Source organism: Centruroides vittatus, unplaced genomic scaffold (assembly GCF_030686945.1).
Source record: "Centruroides vittatus isolate TY-2023 unplaced genomic scaffold, ASM3068694v2 contig_595, whole genome shotgun sequence".
Classification (NCBI taxonomy): domain Eukaryota; kingdom Metazoa; phylum Arthropoda; class Arachnida; order Scorpiones; family Buthidae; genus Centruroides; species Centruroides vittatus.
Genome location: NW_027122359.1, coordinates 884,561 through 901,589, shown reverse-complemented (window position 1 = coordinate 901,589; position 17,029 = coordinate 884,561). Strand labels below are relative to the sequence as shown.

Here is a 17,029-nt window from a genome sequence, read left to right as displayed (position 1 = left end):
TTATTAATGTTTGTAGACATATAATTTCCTTCAAGTACATATTAAAGTGATATATAAGAGCTTTCCTAGACGATCCATTTACTGCTCTAGTTAATTTTAATTCTACAATTCTTTTAATTGCTTGTTAACAGACAGAAAGCAAATGAACTTTGTAAAACTAAATATTTCCGTTTCAATTAAATTTACGCTACTTAAATACATTTAAAAAGAAAGAATTTCCGAAGCGAATTTCTTTTTTCTCCTTCTTCCCCCTCTCTCTCTCTTATTTGTAAATGCAATAACAATTTTTATTTTATAAAATATTTATTTTATTATATTCCAGCTTCGACTTCAATAGTCGCAGGTCACCTTTAACCGTTTGCGTTAAAATTGAACAGAAATGATTTCAAGGACTCTAATGACGTCAAAAATAACTTCCCATCTGTAGAATAGATTCCATTGGATAAAGAATGTCACTTCAAATCAGGATCTTCCATTGAGCCAATCATCATGAAAATCAAGTGAAGTACATTGACCGATGTTCGTACATATTAGAAGAATGAAATAAATACAAAAAAAAAAAAAAATTAATTTTCTATTTTAATGTAGGTCATATTTTCGAGACAGGAATGCAATTTTTTCCGTTAATAATAAATATCAAACGATAACTGAAGTACATTATACAAAGAAATTTATTCATGAAAGATTTTAAAATTTATTCAAGAATCGCATCACTTAAGAGAATAAATCTTGTTTCCTATTGTACAACGTCATCAAATTTAATTAAATATTATAGAATTACAGTATCGTGCATGTATTTTTTATTATTATTATTATTTCCCCTCCCCCTTCTTCTTCTTTCTTTCTCTTTACTAAGTTAATGGTTTTCTCAATCTAGTTCGATAAAATATAGGAACGTGTAACGTATACTCTATATGATATTTCATGCTGATTTTTCAATTATTAAAAAGACCATTAAGTGTTCTAGAAATAGGTCAACGGTTTAATTAATAAGTTAATAAAAAATCGACATTTAATTTTTTTTTTTGTATATTTTCATTTACTTATTTTTTTTTTTGTTTATAATTTTATTGATTTAAAAATATATTGAACCTATTTTTAACGGCGTTATTACTTTAAAAAAATTGCAAATGAAGAAATTAACAATAATATATATATATATATATATATATATATATATGTGTATATATATTAATCTTTTTAATTCAAAATGAGATAAATAAAACGATTTTTTTCCGGTGTAATTTGAAATAAAATAAAGAAAAATAACAGGAAATAAATTCTAGCGATAAAATTATCTGATATATAAAACATAACGTTAAAGAAATTAGAATTTTTGCAGAAAAGGAAAAACATTATCCGTCATACTTCTTCATTATAAGAGCTTTTATATCTTTCTACGCATGCTTGGAGGTTCTATCATCTTTGGTGTTATCCCTGACCTCGACAACAACCCGCTATCGGGCCCATTTTTTCCCTCCGTTTCCAAGGTTACACCTTTGCACCTACAGGGATTGCCATTGGATTGAAACAGGTGTGGCCGAATTTTGGGTGCTGTCCTTCAATCTACAAAGCTGTTGCCCTTCTCACATATAATTTAATCATTTATTATAGTGATTTCTCCTCCGAGATAACAATTTATAGTATTTTAAATACTTATAAAAACAAGTTTTATTTTAATTAAACTTTCTAAAAGTATTTCGTGTCTTAATTAAGAGAAAGGAGGGCGAAAAAATGAAACCATAATCATTTTGAAACTACCATAGTAACAAGGCTTTACCACTTACAAAGTTTAACCGCATTGCATGAACTGTAACAGCATAAACGTAATTTTCTTCAGCTATTTTTGCGCTTATTGATTTTTCCTATCTACTGTACTGTTAACGCAATAAACAATTATATAACTATGGTATATATATATACATACATATATACTGGTAATTTTAGATTTAAAAAATAAAATAAAATAAATTTACTATATTTACTTCCACGTGACAAAGCATTAAAAATGACGAGTGGCTTTAAATATAAAATATTACCCTTTATCTCTTAACTTTATAACTTATCTTAATAATAATAATAATGTTAAATTTAAATAGTGATAAAAGCGATCAAATTATAATTTTTTATCATGTTTTTACACTTTAATGATGCGTTCGATAGCGCAACGTATCATTAACACATTATTTTATATGATAAAATTATAATGATTATCTTAACGCCCGAAGCTTAGGCGTAAATATGCAAATGAATTAGGATACTCACTTGTTTCTATGGAAGAAAAAAAAATAAAAAAAATGGAAGAAAATAATTCGGTAAAAGAAAAAATAATATATATATTTTGCAATAGATAATTTGTTCTATTCAATTGGAAATTTCTTATGTAAACAGCATGAATAGAAGTGTAATAAGGAAAACTCTCATTGGGGGAATTCAACCAATCAGAATCTCTTTGTTAAATTACAAATGCTCGAGTTGTAACAGTAAAACATTGAATTTTCTAGACGAATTTGACAAGATTTAATAAAATTATTCTCTTTCAGGTGAAGTTTTTTTTTTCTTTATTTTATTTTATTTTTTACTCTTTCTCTGTATTTTTTCTGTTTCCATTTCTTGTTTTATTCGAAATGGATTAAAATTATCTGTATTTTTTTTCTCTAAATGTTAAAAATAACAATTTATTTTTTTTGTCAATTTCAATAATGGCAATGTACTAAATCCTTTTCTTTTCTTTATTATTGTTTTTTTTATATTTTATTTTCTTCTGTAATTTTCTTTTTATTATTATTCTTCACTTTCCAATTGTTTTTCTTTAATAACGTCATTTTAACCAAAAATTTAAAATAAACTGGCAGATTTTTTTCTTTTTTTTAACCTCATTTTTTTTCTTCCATTCCTTTTTTGCCTTATTTTAAATAAATATTTCTTCAAAAAATTAATAAATTGTATAGAAAAAAATAAACAAAATGTTATATAACAGCTTTTATAATATTTAAATTAATATTTAAAGAATATTTAATTAGTTTTAAATTATTTATTAATAATTGTCTTTATAAAAAGTCTTTAAAAAATCGTTAAGGTTATTCTCCTACGTTTTATAAATTGATAGTTTATTTTTTTTATTAAATTTTATTTGAAAATAATAATATTTAAAAGAAATTAAGATAAAAAATATTCGATTTTAAATATATATTTTTGATACGATATAAAGTGCATTTTACCATTATTACTGAAAGTAACTATTAGCATCGATCGATATAACTTCTATCCGTCTGTCTGTCTGCTTCACAAACATTTTCAAAGTAGCTGAAAGATTTCGTGTTTTATGTGACAAGAACTATTAACATAATTTTAAATTTATTCATATAAGACTCACGATAGGATCTTAGAGAATTAAAATAATTTTTTTAAAAACTTTTAAGTCTTTTAATTGAATTTATATAGCTTTATAATTTTAAAAAAGTCTCCAGAACAGAAATTATTACACAAAAAAAACAATAAGTTAACCATAAAAAATTAAGTAAATTTGGAAATATTGTGCTATTACATTAGTTATTAACGAAGGAAAATGGAGGATGTAAACTCCTACTGCATATATATATTCAGTAGGCACTGCGAAAGGTTACGACTTTGCCTAGTAATTAAATAAATAAACATAATACACATCACAAAATATAATAAATTTTTAAAAATTACTTCAATAATTTTGAATAATTTAAAAACTTCTTTGCCTATCCCATCTGTTATAATTACTAGAACGGTTATGTTTATTCAAAACATAACATAAATCCGATTTAACTTTCCTTTTTTTTAAATAATAAATAAATAAATAAATAAGCAAAATGATGATATCTCATAATACATCCAAGCATTTTGTAATTATTGCTAAAAAATATAAGGGGGAAAAAAGCATTATTTTCAATTTCATAAGCAAAATAACTTAGTTTTAACTGAAGATATAAAGAAAATTTATTCGTATTTAAAGAAAAGGAAAAGGAAAAAAAAGAGAAGAATATACGTAACCTCAAGAAACGTAAGTGAAAAGAAAGAATGGGCAGTATTATTTTTGACAATTCAACAAGGGAAAGACTGAGAGAGGAAAAAAAACAAAGCGAGTGTTATGAACGTTTTTGGCAGCGAGTTATGACCTAAGTCAAGCGAATGGTATAACATTGTAATTGTCCGCTTTTATTGCCTATTTTGTGAGAAGTAAATACCACCCGTTCTGAGGTAGTACCTACCAAGAATTGAGATATAAAGGAATTACTGCCAAACCAGCTACCATATAAAATTCTACGTTTCTTTAAACTTGTAATTTGGATGAATTATGACTATTCCTAAGAAAAGGAAATGTCTTTAAAAGTGTTGAAACGTTTTTATTTTCAATTTTAATTTTAACTAACAAGACCGTCTTCTAGGAGTAAATGTAAGGAAAATAATTATCACTTTTAATTAGTCTGTATACATATATAAAGCATATATTCTTCGCTATGAACGTTTTCATTGTTACTAATTTCTAGTAAATCCAGCGAAAGAAAAATTTTTTATGCTCCTCAAAGGAGTATAATCACAAAGCTTAAATTTTATATAATGAATACAGAACTTCTTTATTGTAATAGAAAAAATATGAGGGCACACACACACATATATATATTAAACCAGAAATTTAGAAAATTTAAACCCGATTATCATAGAAAGTTATTTAGATCTTGAACTTCCATCATGGAATGAAAAAAAGCGGATTCATTCATAAATGGGATCGACCACATCCATAATAAGCGGAAATTCATTCACGTCTCTACAAGAAGAGAAATTGGATCCACAGATTTCCATACCGCGATATTGCTTCCAGTTTCTTTATAGAAGATAGTGAACCCCTCTCTTTTCACTAAAACGGAAGATTGCCACCAAAGATCCTTCTTCTTTTTGTGTGTGGCCACATTTTATAATACCATAAAAAATATTGCTAAAATTTAAATTATTAAAAAAAGTAATAATAATAATAATAAATAAGTATTCAGAAAGAAGAATTAAAATATTAATTAAGAAATAGTGAGATAGTTTCGTCCTGTTGTAAGACAGAAGAGAAGATTAGCTAAGTGTAGTGGAGTTTTGCCAGGTTGTTACTTACTTCGATCGAGAGATAGAATTATGATAGCAGGTATAAATCCGAATGGATTAATTACGAAATGAATTGATGTGATAGTTAATAAAAGCGCTCTTTGGCAAAATCTTCTCGAGTCTTAAACGGGTATTAGTAAAGCAGAGGAAAGAGTATTTAGAAGTAGAGGTAATGGTACAACTGCAGCCAATTAGTGCCCCGTATAACGTTCTATTTGCTCACAAGATTATAACCGTCACGTCTGGCAAATATTGGAAGCAAATACCATTCCGCTCGCTGCATCAGAGTCACTTTGCTTAGATTGCTTTGCTTGATTGTCGTGTCGACTGGAAAAGACGTGATTAAATTGCCAGTGTTAGCTACGGTTTTGTTGTTAATCTTCATTTATTTTTGCTCAATTTGAAATTGAATATTGAAATTACATACCTTCCGGAAGTGATTCCTCTTTACAAATTTTCCTTTGATAATTTCATTCGTACTCGCACCTACATTTTTACATATTTGATTGTTAATGAATATGCGCATAGATAATGCTTCATTCCATTTATCGTCTATTATTTCCGTTCTAAACAAAGTTTGAAACACAATAAAAATAAAAATATTAAATCGAAACAACGATTATAAAAAGTTTATATGGCTGACGATAGCATTAAACTTCAGATATGCCAAATTGATTTTCTTGCGGGCCTTAAACTAGTCATGTAGAATGGCCAAAAAATCAGTTTTATCTATTCTGTAACCAGTTTTATTCTTCTTTCTACTAACAAAATTTGCAAATATTGTTAAAGAAGAGATTTAGTGTATTAAATACACAATTTAGTGTTTTAAAAACTGTATTGTTATCGAAACATATAAATATCTCCATTAATTAGTCATTTATATACTTAATTAATTGATTTTTGAACCGCTTTCTATATTAATAAAATCTGAATAGATAAAAATTGACACCCATTTTTGTTATATTTTTCTAATTTTTAAACTGTAAAATGGCACGATGTAGTGTGTACAGTAACATATCTAATACAGGGGAAAAAATAGGTTGGTGTATAAAATATTTTAATGAATAAATCTAAAAGTTATATACATAAAAATATATTTAATAAAGAAAAATAAATATTGTTTTTGATATATTTTATTTATTTACATTTAATAGAGAGTTACAAGCCTTCTCTTCTCTTCCCCGAATGACTGTTTATATGACACTATACTGTTATGTATATACCAAAGCTATCTTTCAATTTCTAAATTAATTTGTTAAAACTTTAGATTTATCCAAGTATACTGAATAACCCATTAAAATAATAATTTATTTACGTGTGATTTCTGAAACTGTAAATAAAATTTTTATGTAAAAAATTTTGATTTTTAATCAATTTTTTTCCACCTCTTTTTCTCATTATTATTGTAGTTCTGTTTAAATTTTCTGTTTTCGGAATAATAAACTAGAATAAATTTTTAAAAAATTAGATTCAGGACAGTTAACGTGAATTTTAAATTCATTCTTCTTATGAAAATAAAGAATTTTCTTTAGAAAGTAGCTGAACAAACACCTTTTTAATGGAATATTATTTTAAGACATTTTTTTCCTCTTCTATTTAAAATGTCCATTGAATAAATTATCTTCAGTTTTGAATATGTTTGGCATCACCAGATATAAAATTTTAATATGAAATTATTCAAGTATCAAAGTTTATATTTTTCACATCGCTTATAATGTAAATATATGATGTTTTATTCTCTTTGTTGTTTAAATTGATTTATCTTTTAAAGTTAAAACTATATATTTTAGCTGTGTTTACTTTAGATAAATAAAATATAGAGTTTACCTTTATAACACATACATTTATACAGGATGTAGACACAAACACCAAACTGTATCTCGCTTCTGTACTTAATAACTAAATGCAATTATGCTGGAGGATAGGTGATTGGCAGCGAGCTATTCGTTGGTTTAAATGCCACAAACCCCTTTTCGCATGGGCCCAGATTCTAGACCATGCAAAGGTGTTAAGCTTCTCTGCATGGTCTTGAGCTCAGTAAAGGGGTGCAAATTAGGGGTGCACGACGAGAATAGCTCATTACTGGTTAGCTGTACTTTAATGCAATTGCATTTAGTTATTACATAAAGAAGCGAGGTATAACCTGATGCAATGTTTGTGTCTACATCCTGTATATATTATTAATAAAGTTTGATTATAAAAATTGAATTTTCGAAATAACGATTAATTGAAAAAAAATAATAATAATAAAATAGGTTTTTAATGGTGAACCACAAGAGATATTCAAACGATAATTGACATATAAAAAAACGACTTTACATCTTTAATTAAAGTTGCAAGTTTCATTAAAATCCACCTGATAGTTTTTGAGTTATTCAATTAAATTTTCGGGGTGACATACGTGACTTGGTTGCAAAATTTTGAATTTTAAAAAATTAAGCTAATTTTGATAAAATTATCCGAATAAAAAAAACGGCCTTAGCAAATTTAATGCCGAATTTTTAAAGTAGAAAATTAAAAAAGAGACGTTTTTTAAAAAAAATTATGTAAATTTTCAGTATAAAAAAAAACATTTCTGCCAATAAAACAGCAGAAAGAGTCACAAGAAACAAACTTACAGTCGCTTTAGGAACAAACCTGCTTAATATACAAAAAAAAAAAAAAAAAAAAAAAAAAAAATGCAAAGTTAACTTTTAGAGAATAAGTTTTAAAAGAATAAAAAGAAAAAGTGATTGAAAAGTTCATCCCTTTAACTTTACAAAGCAGAGGAAGTCGATTTTCTTCGAAAATCGAGTTGTCATGAAAGATGCCACAGATGATGATCGTCTACCATCTTTCCAGGAAAAAGAAAAAAGTAGGTAAGAAAGACTTGCAGCAAGAGCTAGAGATCTCAACCCCATTGACATAAAACCATGTAATGGATTGAGGCTCCTTTTCTGTGCAAAAGGCTATTTTACCCATCAAAGTATTAGGATGCTCGGCATCATTATGAGATGCAGCTTTATGTCAATGGATGAGGTTGCTTAGCAACGAAATGAGTCGGATATAGTGTAGAAGAGATGGGTCAGTTGTTCCAACTGTTGTCTTTACGTGACCTTCGATGTACTCGATACGAAAAGACTAAGAGTATCTTTTACTTGTCAACATCAATTACGTCAAGTGATGCTTTAAACAAACGGGTTTACTTAAGTAAATAAACAATACATAATTTGTTTTTTTCTTTCCCTTATCCAAGATTTAAAAGTTAAGAAAGAAACTTTTCCTCTTTCTATTTAATTCTATATAAAAGAATAGTTTATATGAAAGCTTTAATTAAAGATGGATGAAAAATTATCCATTCGTTTTGGGGCTTCCAATTAATTTGAGGATCACTTGGGGAGATTCTTCAAATTAGAAAATTTAAATAGGAGAGATTGTAATGAGTTTTTGATTGCTTTGTGAGTTTTAAGTTGAATACAGTTTCAAGTTGTTTTGTATACAGAAAAATCACCCGAGAACCCTCCAAATTGAGATTAGTATGACGAAATTTGTTTTCTAAGAAACAGAAAAAAAAATTACAAAAAACAAATTACAAAACCTTCGAGTACAGATGTATATAAACAAATAAAAATTATGTATCTAATAAGCCTTAAAGTATCAACGGATCTATAAGAATATTTTAATTATTTTAACCTCAGTTTAATGTTAAAAAAGCATTAATTTTAATTAATTTTTATAAATGATATTTATCTACTGCAGAAGTAATTCACTTGACAAACTACCTACCAATAAATCCAACATCCTGGAAAGTACAAGAAAATCCAGTTCATTTCTTTTCCTTTCTATATTCTCATAATGATATTAATCTTGACTTAGAAGAAGTTTTTCTTACTTAAATTGTTTACCAGATATCATATTATAAGAAATAATATTATTATTGTCTATTATTTAATTTGTAGAAATAAAAATAGAACGGTGTTTATTTTAGAAGCCACCAAAAAAAAAAGTTATGTTTAGAACTTTTTCAAAATTTATTTTAGATTAAAATAATGGTTAAAATTAATAATATTACTATAGTAACGTTGCTTAAATATTACACGAAGTATTACTAATATATTAACAATGCTTAGTAAGATAAAACATGTCTTGTTTGTATCTAATAAATATAAGATAGGTCTCTGTAGAGAAGATACGAATGTTTCTTTTGGATATTGTAGTCATATTGATTTTTATTTATTTTTTTTATCCAATAATCATAACAAACGAATAACTTGCATAGGAATCGCTAGTCTCCATATATCTTAGTTACATACGTACAGTACAGTACATATGGATATAAACTTTCGTACAGAGTTTAAAAAAATAAAGAAATAAAACTAAGCCATTGCATTATTTTTGTTTTACAAAGTTTTATATATTATTTTTATTTTATTTATTTTTTGTTTCAAATATTTACAAATGGATCAAACTCAAACATTTTCGACATTTGAAAAGTTTAAAGTTCATCTCTTACTAAATTTGTATTCTTCTATTGAGTTTGTACTTGAATTTAAAAAATATAATTGTAAATATAATTAATGAAACAATGCATAAGATTGTTATTATTTTTTAAATTTTAATAATCGTTATTATAAGCAGCATCTATGTGACGTGTAACGTAAACACACTTATATAAATATAAAGCGTAAATAAAACGTATCTAAATACATCTCTATAAACAACTCGCATCCTGTCCATTCTAAATAGTGTAAACAAATAAAGTTCACACATTCTACTAAGCTCACAAAATGACCCAGGAAACATTTTGGTTTATCTCCGGACGGTTCAAGAATAAAACAAACATTGGGATAATGGATAACGCACCTGAACACACCATGAAGGGAAAAGATCAATATAGAGTGCAGATAGACCTACCTCTGTTAATGCAACTCTGCTTGGATGTCTTGTTGTCAAATCTTCTCTTTAACGATGCTCACAGCTGGTCACTCTTCACTCAAGATACCTAAAAATAGAGAGAGAGAGAGAAAAAAAAGAGAGAAATATGTTTAATAAACGATTAAAAACGGTAGAAATTATTATTATGATATTCTTTCCTTTTCTAGAAAACGTCTTAAAAGAGCGGCAGTAAAAATTTTAAGTTACGGTAAGAGCAAATCTGTGACCGAAATTTGATGCTAAATCTCGCTCTTGGTCTTCCTCATAAAGATTTAACAACGCATCCCGAAGTTAAAGCAATTTTTTTATTAAATATAATTTTATAATATATATTAAATTAAATTAAATCATCTTAAAATTCTCTTAATTGTTTAAATATTCCAAATATAAAATTTAAGCTAAAAACCATCATTTTATAGATTTTTTTCCCCTTCTTTTAAACAAAACATAGTGAAAGTTATTTTCATTTAGACGTTAACTAGTGGCAACATTAATGTTTATATATTATTTTTTTCACTTTAATTAATAAAATTTAACGTTAAACAAAGTGCCTTTTGTTCCTTTTACCGAGTTTATTTGACCGCCTCTAATTAAATTTTCTCTGTTTTGTTACACCTTACAAAATAAGTTTAAACAATTCTCTTGTAATAGTAGAGAGGCGTCAAAGGATTGTTTTAATTGCTTACATCCTCATTAATTTGCTTTCCACGAAATTTACCTCGTCTAAATCTTGACATAGGCTTGTTTGTTAAACAGTCAGATCAAATTTTAACTAGTTCTGAAAACTACACGAGAGATGAATAGAAATGGATATTACACTGTTACGACTAACTCAAAAATAAAGTATTTTTTCCCCTTTATAAAAATATATTTTAAAACTTCCACTTTAAAAAATTGTTTAGGATATTTTTAGAAAGTATCGATACAAAGTAAATTGTTATAAAGCAACAATAAAAAGTACATTGGATCAAATACACGTGATCTACTTTTACCTGTCAAAAGTTATTGGATCCATACAAGAAAAAAAAAAGGACCTACAATATATATATATATATATATATATAAAAAAATAAGAATATAAAAGATGAATTTATTCGAGTACATCATAAATCGTAGCTATAGAATAATTCATGTTTTTGGTAGAATAATGTATTAAGGACTTTACTTTTGCCTATCATAAATGATAGTTTAATTTGAGTTATAAAGTTTTCAAAGTATAAAGTATAGTAAAGCTTTTGGTAAAGTTAAAGATTGTTTTCTTTTATATAAAAATATTTTAAAAGGATTTATTTGCAAAAGTTTTAAAAGAAGTTATTATCTTTTGAAAATTAGTATTGATTTTGTTTAATAATAGAAAAAAATGGTGGAAAGAAGAGAAAGAACAAGAGAGAGAGAGAGGTTGATGCGATATAAATCTTTTTATTAAAATATTCCCTCAAAACTTTTCTTATCCGGTATTAAAAAAATTATATATTTTTAGACACTATCTTCCTGCTTAGATGGTTTCTTTTCTTTTACTTTTCTTCCTTATATATATATATTCTAAACTTTCTAACATCTGGTAGAAAAGTTTAGAGGTTTTACTAAAATTGGAAGCTTTCCCAAAATTTTTGATTGTTTAAACATAATAAGATCTTAAACAATATTTGACACATTATCTCGCCGATTTTTTTTTTCACAAATTGCCAATTTATTAAATGTCATTATAAAATAAATATTTCGCTCAAAAAAGGGGGTATTTTTAATATAAAATTTCGAAAATTGAGGTTGAAATTTTATCGTATACATATTTTAAAACGTTATACATAAATTTAACATAACGTATCGATAGTGTCAACCTTTGTATAGTGTTTAAAGAACTTCATACTTGGCAACGTTATCGTCTCTTCAATTTATTTTATCCCACAGTGACTATATACTTTAGGCCTTTATTTTTCTAATCCCCGGACAGAAGGTTTGTATCTGGAAACTACGTAGTCTACTAGCTACTTTACTGGGACTTATACAGACACGAATTTTCACGTTTATCTATAGCATTTTTGTAAAGAACTTCTCAACAAGAAAATAGGTAACAAATCACGTTTTCGTCTATATAACATACAGAAAAACGTCCACCCCATCTCGGACCTCAAAATCCTGTTATGTGAGACTTGATAAATGAAGCTAACTGATAGAATTTCATTTGTTACTAGTTACCTCCTCCCCAGTTAATAGGAAAGAAGTAACGAACATAAATTTCGAGATATAAGTAGAAATTTAATATATAAATAAGATTTGTATTAAATAAAATAATAAATAAATAAATAAAAAATTTTTTAAATGTCAACGTGCCAAAAAGAACTTGTCAAAAAATAAGGAGCTCGTGTCAAAATCCTAAATATAATCCGCAGCAGATGTCACCGTAGACACGTTGACAAGGTCTTGACTTTCCCTTGAGACTTCTGAAGAGACAAACTGTCTGACAGGACCGGAAGAGGGATGTCTAACTTGTTTGTCTACTTTACTTTCGACCCCCCCTTCTAATGACAATTAGCGTGTCTTATTGAGGAGTGGGTAGAAAGATTAATACCAAGATAAAATTGCTTTCAAGCTCTCTCTCTATTAAGTCGAGCTGGCCCATCGCTTCCTATAAGAGCATCGAGTATCACTGATACTCTTAAATCATATTTGAATCGTAAGTTTCGTCTTGCGCTCTTATATTTGATTAGAAATTTACGAAAGTTATTTAAAATTATACGCGATTATTTCTTTAAAAAAGTTAACTATTTAATGTTATTTATTAAGTATAATTTTAATTGAACCGAAATTTATTTTATTACCACAAGAATTAACTATATAAAATGAATTTTCTTACATGCTACATCTTATAACTACCTTATTTATGGATTTAAAAAAATATAATAAAAATATAAATTTAATTCTAAAATATTATTTATTCATTTCTTATTTATATTTATAATTTTAAACGTTTATTTAAAAAAATATAAAAGAATAATTATATTTTTCGTGGATAATTTTCAAAAAGTAAAACCTACCGCCATCTGTTATCTAAATTTATAACTAATTTTCAAAAAAAATGATTTTTAATCGTTACTTGAAGACTAGATGTGGTTTACACGATTCACACTTAAATTAAAGAAACATTGCATTATAAGCATTTCACTATTTGTTTTAATTACCATAATATACAACTTTTGAAATGTCATTTCAAAGAATGCAATTTATTAAATCTCTCTTCAATTTTTTGAAAATAATTATAATCAGTCACACCTTTAGACACTAGAAAAAAAAAATTAAATAAAATATTCTTCTTCTTCAGCAATTAAACTTCATCAGATATTATTATAGCATAAAGATAATTAATAAAAAACAGTGTTTATATATCTTGAGTATAATTAATTTTAATCTATTATCATTATAAGTCAATTTTGTGGAGAGAATATACAAAATAAAACAAGGATAATGAAGTGAAAAAAAAATTAAATTTGATTTCCCAATCATTATTTTTTATTAATTATTATTTTTTTTCTATATTTAATTTCCAAAAATTGATTGATATTAATTACAGCACCTCGCTGTTATTTAATTAACAGAAATTCTAACTTTACAAATTTTTAAAAACTTTATTTTAAAATAAAATTTTTAAAAAATTGTTTTAAAATATTGGCACGAAATTAATGTCCAAATTTAGCAATAATTTGTTTAATATTAAATTGATTAAAGATAAAAATATCGATGAGAAAATCCATTTTTCATGTATAATCGCTTGTATAAAAATTCATAAATATTTTTCCAATAATTTTAAAGTTAAATTAACTTTATATAATAATTTTTCTGAAGTTTATCTTCGATTAAAAATTCATAAATTAATAATTTCTACTTAAGAAATTAAGAAAAATTTATTTATTTCACTAGAATTTTTGAATTTTTTATTTTATTTATTTTATTTTAATTTTTATATAATAAAAAAAATTTTTCTCTAATTATTTTCGAAATTTCTTAATTAATTTTATTTTTTTTAATTATAAATTTATAATAATAATAATAATAATAATAATAATAAACGACGCTTTTAGCCTACGACTATAAATTAATTTTAAAATTTATTTATACTTTAAATTACAAATTTTAAAAATAAATATAATTAAATAACTGTAAATAAAATTTCATTTAAAAGGTTTTAACTTTGATAAACGTTTTAATTTACTTTATAAAATAATAATCAATATTATTTCTAAATAATGTTTAATTTATATTTTTAAAAAATTAAAGATTTAATTAAGATTTTTCGAATGCTTTCACTTGAGGTTTTGAGCGTAATAAAAAGTCATTTATTTATTTTAAATATAATTAAAGATAATTATAATATTAATTAAGATATTAATTAATAGTTTTATTTTAATTAATTCTAATATAAAATTATTTATTTATTTATTATAGAAATATATAAAAGAAAAATATACAGTGTATTTACTTATAAATAAAAACAATATAATAAACTTTTTTTTCAAAAAATAAATTATTTATTTCGTGTGTATAAAATGAATTTTTTATTCTAATTTTTCATTATATATATATATATTTCTTTAAATTTAATTACACGACTTCACCTTATATTCATTAAAATTATATATATATATATAATTTTAATGAATATAAGGTGAAGTCGTGTAATTAAATTTAAAATATAGAAAACTATAGAAGAATTATTGAAAAAAAAGTGTAAAAAATTAAAGAATAAAACAAAATATTTTATTTTTAAAATTTCTGTATAAATTTTTAAAAATTCATTATAAGAAAAAAATATATTTATAAATCATATACGTGAAATAGTAAATACAGAAAAATTCAAGTGATTTATTTAAAAAATAGACAAAACTTTTTAAAAATAAAATAAAATATATATAAATTTAAAAAAAAAATCTTTAAAAATTTGAAGAATATAAATTTTATTTAAATTTTTTCCTTATTTTCTATTACATTTTACATATTAGTTACATTATTATACAATTTTTTCCCTTCAATTTTACAATTTCCTGCGTGCTTAATTTGTTTTTAAACGAATTAAAAATAAAATTTTAAAATATATATTATTATACATAAAAAAAAAAAAATATTTTGCCTTTAGCATCAACTAATGAAATCTATTAACCTAGATGAAATGCAGTAATTACATAAAGTATTCATGAAAAAAAAAATATATTCAGGAAAATTTATAAAGAAATTAAGTAAAATACTTTACGTTTATTTAGTAGAATATCTTTAATTAAAATTTATAGAAGAGAATTAAAACGTAAATAGTATAATTAATAGCATAAAAGGTAGATAAGAATTTTTCAAGCGAAAAAAGGAAATTTTTATAATGATGTTAAATTGAATAAAAGTTAATTGAGAGAGAAAAATAAATATTTAACAAAATAAAAATAAATTTGATTTTATTTTATTTTTATGAATTCGACGAAGGATGATACTTAAATTCCGTATAAGAAATGCAAATTAAGTTGACAGTAGCGAGAAATACTTAAGGATATAAAAAATTATAATTCATAGATGCAGATACAAAGGCGACCATACATGTAAAGTGATCTCATAAGCTTTTTTCCATATCAAAACCATTATAAAACAAGTCTGAAAGCATAAATAAAAGCAAAACACCATCAAAAGTTGATGGAATCAAATCGAATTTCTCCTGTACTCTGGTTATGTCGTCCGTGAAATTGTCTTCTATGTGCATTGATTCCAGATACGAGTCACTATCAGTGGTCGTCCACTTGTCTGTTTAGATAAAGAAAGGAAATTTCATTCATTCTCCACATCTGCTCGCCTTGTATTATATAAAAGTATAGTGTAAACATCCTGCTTTCCACTACAACATCTGTTCCTATTCTAATTCTTTCGTGTAAAAATAAAATTACGAAAAATCTTTAAGTAGCCGGCTATAAGAATCGACTGTCCTACGCTATCAATTTTGATTATTTCCAATCATTTCTGAGGAGTCGCAAGCTTTAAAATTCTATTTTATTTTATTTATAACATTCTTACAATCGATATCGTTTATGTTTAAGTAAAAGGATCGTTTTTTCTTTTTTCTTAATTTATTTAGCAACAATTTTTATAAGAGAAAATGCAGAAGATGCGTTAAATTTAAGGTAAGGATACCGATGAAGAGAGGAAAAAAAACGGTTAATTAATTTAAGTAAAGTATTTTTAATCAAACTTTCAGATAAATTAACCACACTTTCGTAAATTACGAATAGAAATTTATTTACAAAATAGTCATCTTGTAAAAGTAGTGGAAGAGGAAGAGAAAGAAAAGAAAGCGAAGTGATACGAGTACACTCAAACCATAGTTTCGCTCCAATAAACAAAAATATCAAAGGAATAAAACAAATAAAGCAAAATAAGAAAGAAAAATAAAAGAAAATCTTTTTTTTTTATCTGTAGAAACCTCTCGACGTAGGAAAAACACGATAGTGGAAGGGTGAAGAGTGTAGTCTCGAGGGATAAGGGCATTCGTGATTTTGAAGAAGTGACGTTCACTAAGTCGCGCCTCGAATCCTGAAGAGGATTATGGAGAGAGTGGTTTCGATTTCGGGTTTGTCTCTTCGGAATTATAAACAGCCTCCCCTAAGCAAAGATGGGAATCAAAGTAGAAAAGATATTCTTGTTAACTCCGAGCTGAATCTTATTTGAATGCATTGACTCGAAACTTTGATGGATTGACAATTATAGATCTTTTTAAAGTGGAAGATTTTCTTATATATATATATATTTTTTCTATTTAATATATTAATTTTCTGTTGACATAAACGATAAAGATATTCGAGAATAATGCAATTTAATTTCTGAATCGGAGAATCATATTCAGCAGAGGAGCTTAGTTTTATGGTTAAGCGATATTCAAGAGCTTCTCTTCTGATTAGTTGAATGTGTTTAATGCAATTTTACCTCATTGATGTTAGCAAAATTAGGAGGATTGTTGGCTAAAATATTT

At 25.3% G+C, this 17,029-nt stretch overlaps 1 protein-coding gene across 1 annotated transcript in view; it reads right to left on the bottom strand.

Annotated features, from left to right (window-relative positions):
* The window catches only part of LOC136979195 (semaphorin-1A-like), a 264,778-nt gene that overhangs the window by 152,977 nt on the left and 94,772 nt on the right, over nucleotides 1-17,029 (bottom strand). The window contains exon 2 of the mRNA XM_067275130.1: nucleotides 10,015-10,102. The gene's annotated coding sequence lies outside the window, so the exon portion shown is untranslated. The remainder of the gene's footprint in view (nucleotides 1-10,014; nucleotides 10,103-17,029) is intronic.